Genomic DNA, 5,242 nt, shown 5'->3' with positions numbered 1-5,242 from the left:
TGCAGATATAAGTTTCACATTTTATTGTTATTAAAATAATGTTATTTTACAAACGTTGACAATAATCTTTGAAGGTCAGCATTTAGAAGGTTGTATGTGTGAGTAATTGGGCACATGGATTGTGAACACAGATTACTGTTTGAGTGTATCATATTTGTTAATTCTAGCAGGTTGGGGCTCCATATATGAATATTTGTACATGTTAATCCAACACCTGTGCTTCAACTTTTTGAGGTACCCACTCTTGGGTCTTCACATACATATGGGTCGTATTCAAATCCCGAGTCTTTGGACAACCTCTGCATGTGTATCTATCACACATCTGTGTCATCTATGTATGATGTTGCGATATGTAAGTGAAATATGGGTTGTCTCTTACACAGATGTACAGAACATACACATCAGCCATTATCTCTCTCATTTTTTTCATAGCTATTACAAATGGACCAGTAGTCCTTGTGTTACGAGTGGCTAATTCATATGACTGGACTGCCCAATGTCTGTATACAGAAGGAGTTGAGTGGCTCGGCTGGTGTATGAAGTGCCCTGGTCAAACTTCGACCACATATTGTTTGCTGGTATGTATAATGTAGTGGGCTGTACAAGTTCATTATTTTGACACTACATCATTAATGTTTTATGTGCAGATGTATATACACTGGCAGCGCGTTTCTCTGTCCCATATTTACAAGGACACGAATAGCCCCCCTGCCTGGCATTTCATGTCCTTGTAACTACAGCCACTTTACACATAGCTTTATTTGTGAAAGGGGCGTTCCATGTGTGTTGCTGTGGGTGTTGACACCTCACACCCATGGATCTAGACACATTTCCAGCTTTAAGAGGAATCATAAACCTGGCAATGCGTCAGTATGCTACACCCCACTAGGGGTCGCATAGACAGGCGCAATGAGGAGCAAGCTTTTCATTTCTCCATGTTTTTTAAACTTTGAATGTGTTCTGCAGTCTACAGCATGCATTGATTTTGGAAAACGCCTGTTGTGACCGTTTCTGTGCAGGAAGGTGCCCCTTCATTCACAACAAATAATCTCCCCATGAAACAGGCATCCTTGCCCCATGGTGCAAGGTGCGTGCACAGGTGCATGGCATCTGTTTCAGCACCAGTGCAGGGGAGAGGACAGGAATGCCACATTTGATTGGATATATGTGACATTCCTGTGCTCAGAAAGTTACCCAGTATGGGACAGACAAAGGGCTTGTTGTGCTGCACTGCATTAAATTCATGTAAATCTGCCCCTTAAATCTCCATGACAACATGTATTTTCACATTTACATTGTCATACTAAACAGACTTTGATCAAGTACTTACACACTCTCTCACTTGTGTCCGAATTGTACAACAAACATTATACCCAGTGATATTGTGGAATGGTACAAACATGAAACAAGGGCACAATACTCTTGACACACAAGTAGTGAAGCAGCACTCATGTTGACATGTTTGTGTGTCTTGAAACAAAGAGATTTTATTTGTATTTTGCTCTTTGATGAATACATTGCTGTTGTCACAATATATTCTACTTCAGTGAGTGAGGAAAAAAAAAGATGCGTGGCACAGGTGTTACCGTTTTTCAAATGATATTGTCTGTTGGACATTTTTCTCACCAAAGGCAATTTGTTTCTGTTGTTATACAACACTTGTGACTTTGTGTCAATTTAGTGACCAGTCTTCCTCCTGAACTGTGTTGCTGATTCCTCCTCCTCCTCAGAGTTGTCGGACTGGGCCTTTGTTGGTTCTGTAGCTGCAGGCGTGTTATATCACTGCTACCACCAGCAGTGGCATTGGAGGTGCGAAGGAACACGTATTCAGGTGACATGAAGTTTGCCATTAGGGCATTCAACATTACTTGCTGATTTTTAACAACAGTCAGCAATTCCCCATGAAAGGCAGTCATAGTTGCCATGTACAGGTCTTGCTTTTGCTGCATGTATCTCATGGTGTCATCGATATTTTGAAGGTGCTTAGCAACATCCCTGGTGCCACTGTGTGCCTGTGTGTTCTCCAAGTCCGGGCTTATATTTGTTGTGGTAGATTCTGTTATTGTTGTTGGTTTGGTTTCAGGTGGAGCAGTTAACACACTGTTGTCACTCTCAGGAGGTGCTGTAGGTGACCTTATTGTAGTAATGAGGTCCTCCAGTGTGTCAGTATCAATTGAGGGCAGGGTGTTGTCCATGTCCTCAATAAGATTGGTGTCATCCACCTGTTGTGAGGTGGAAGGTGCATCCTCTTAAAAATAAGGTGGAAATATGTGGTGTTTGTGTTGGCTTTTTCAATTGTAGTGAGGTTTAGTAAGAGCATTCACATGTGGGTTATCAAAGCTGATCTCTGTGTCACAATCAAGCAATCAATGTCCTGATGCAGACTGATGTTCAAGACTCATGCCCACTTGCATGGACATTGCACCACTTAATGTTACAGTAGTCGTGCTGGTCATTGGTATTCATTGTTACTGACCTGTGGATATACACTGCATTGGAAATGTTGCTCTTAGTGGTAGATGCAGTTTTTTGGCAACAATGCAATGGCAATTATAAATGAGTGTGTGATATCAGTGTGTTGGCCTCCTTTCAAGCACAACATACTACCAACTTAAAGATATGTTTCCATGCACATTTTGGAGGCATTATGGCCCGTATGTACAAGTACTCACTCAAACTACCACCAACACTAGTTAGCGGAAGTTTTCTGTTTGCCGGCCTATTGTCCACAAAGAATGCACTGGTAGTAATGTTATTACTATACGTTGTGACATGGTGAGATTTGCAGTTGGCTGCAATGATGACTGCCAGAAACACTGCTTTAAAAACGTTAGTAATTACAGACGTTCGCAAGCAATGACTGATAAAAGGCACATTAGCGGCAAAGGAAATCAAATTAGTTAGCGTTATTTTCATGGCATCAACAGTGAAAACAAGTCTATGAGTCAACCTTCAACGAGAACTATGATAATAAAAATATTTATAATGCAGAAGGGCCCCGGTACACCACAGATCAACAACTCCCCTAAGCCCGCCAAAAGTCATGATGACCATCCAGAAAACCAGGGAAAAAGGAAATCTGGGCTACAATACTGAGTGCAAGAGCTTTGCTGAGCAATACCAGTGTGCATCACTTATCATTGGGCACTCCTGCCACACAATGGCAAACAAACCCAATGTAAGCACCAATGAGTACCCGGCTCAGGGTGGCATCGGTGACCCGCCATTTGTGAGCCAAACTGTGATGCCAAGGTGCAGTGTAGTTGATGGTCTGTGGTGGTAGGCATTGAGGCATTTGGTGATCACCCTTACCTGGTGGTGCAGTCAGCTAGTTCATATGGGGGCATGTTGCAGACTTGTGTGAGAAGAGACCCTGGTCGCCCTAGTAGCTGTGAAGGGTACATGTCCTCCTGCGTAACTATGTAGGGAGGTATACACTGCATACCATGCCTCAACAGGACCCTGGGCTGTACGAAGGATATTGTCAATAGTGGCCAAAGCATATCTGCATCAGAGGCCAGAGGATGGGTCACTGGCCATACGCTGTGGAGGTGAGGACCCTGAGATGATGCCAACTTATGTTGCACAAGCTCTGAAACTACACGCCTAAGGGATGGGTGTTGCATCACCTTCATTGTGTGATTACCCAGCTGTCTTGGCAGTGAATACTGTACCCAGGCTCATGTAAGCCCACCTGGCTGGGGATTATGCTGGCTGAGTCACAGACGTTGAGAGAGTACATCAGATATCACCACCGTGTCAATGTACAAGTGAGTGGAAGGTGTAATGTGTACCGGAGGATGTCCAGGATTTAGTGGGTGCAGGGATAGCACCTGTGGGTGAAGGACCCCCAGTGGCGGATAATCCACTATGGTGTTGGAGCACTGGGCCAATGATTTTGAGCAGTACAAGACGGTGAAACAAATACCATTAAGTTCACTTTTCGAGGTAATCATGCTTTTTTTCCTTTACTGGGTGAGAGGGTGATTGGGACTGCTCTACTCACAAGTGGGCCCAGGGCTCAGTGGTATGCCCACTAAAGTGCACAAAGACTGTTTCTTTGGACCTCTCAGTCCGCCCGAAACAGTCATGTGCACTTCCCTGTTTGCAATGCAAGAAGCATTACACCATGCATGGAGAACATACCCACCCCTCAAACCCCTGTCTGAAAGCATTGTCCCTGCATACATGAGCAATCGCAATGCCACATTGCGTCCCTGTGATTCATTTTGGTGAGGGTACCTGGCTGGCTGCTTCCTGTTCCTTGAGGCAGACTCAGAGGAGCAGGAGCACAGCATACGCAGGACAAAGCCTTGTTGAAATTTTCCTTTTGTACTGTGATGCCAAACCACACTCACACATACACACACCCACATCCATGCCCCCTGCAGTGTCTTTTCAGGTTTTTTTCACCTCCCAGCTGTCCAGTGCCCGACATCATTTCTCAATGCCAGATGCTCTGCAGCCATGTGCAGCAGGCAGACCAGTAGTATACCAAATAAATGTCTTTGGTTGCAATGCATACCATAACATTGCATTCCAATACAATGCATGCTGAGAGGTCTCCTATTGCAACAGTGGAGAAAGAGTTGGATAGGGTAGCATTGTAAATTACAGTTCCCACTACAGTGAGTGCAACCCTAAAAGGAACACTTGTAACACATAACAACCCCTGATCCCTGAGATTCATCTCAGACCCCCAAAACCACCTTACATGTCACATCTGAGGCCAGAAGACACTCTAATCTCATTTTTTGACCCCAAAAAACACCCTAATTTTCATTTTTTGACCCCAAAAGACACCCCAATTATATTTGTTTACCCCAAAAGGCACCCTCATTTAAATGTTTGACCCAAAAGATACCCTAATTTTCATTTATGCCCCTAAAGACATCCTAATTTCATTTTTTTTACCCCAGAAGACACACTAATTTTCATTTTGTACCCCAAAAGGAATCCATTTTTGATGTTATCCAGATAAAAATGACACTATATTTCATTATTTAACGCACAAGACAACCTAAATGTTATATTTAATCACATGGAAACTCCCTTACATTTTATCTGACACCAGAACGCCTTTCCTAACCTGGAAATGATGAATCTCCATTACTTGCATCTCAATGCGTTGATATGACATGCAATGTGAAGGCAACTGCGTAACACCACCTGCCCTCTTGCAAGAGGGTATGCTTATCGTGCACCCTGCGCCAGTCGAAACTCCAAACAACCCTTCTGCCAC

At 43.6% G+C, this 5,242-nt stretch overlaps 1 protein-coding gene across 1 annotated transcript in view; it reads right to left on the bottom strand.

The window, feature by feature from the left end:
- LOC144769168 (extracellular calcium-sensing receptor-like) overlaps positions 1-5,242 on the bottom strand; it is a 313,553-nt gene that overhangs the window by 263,562 nt on the left and 44,749 nt on the right. The window lies entirely within an intron of this gene.

This window comes from Lissotriton helveticus, chromosome 7, assembly GCF_964261635.1.
Source record: "Lissotriton helveticus chromosome 7, aLisHel1.1, whole genome shotgun sequence".
In the NCBI taxonomy this organism is placed as follows: Eukaryota; Metazoa; Chordata; class Amphibia; order Caudata; family Salamandridae; genus Lissotriton; species Lissotriton helveticus.
Note: the sequence above shows the minus strand (reverse complement) of the source record. Positions and strands in the feature narration are given on the sequence as shown.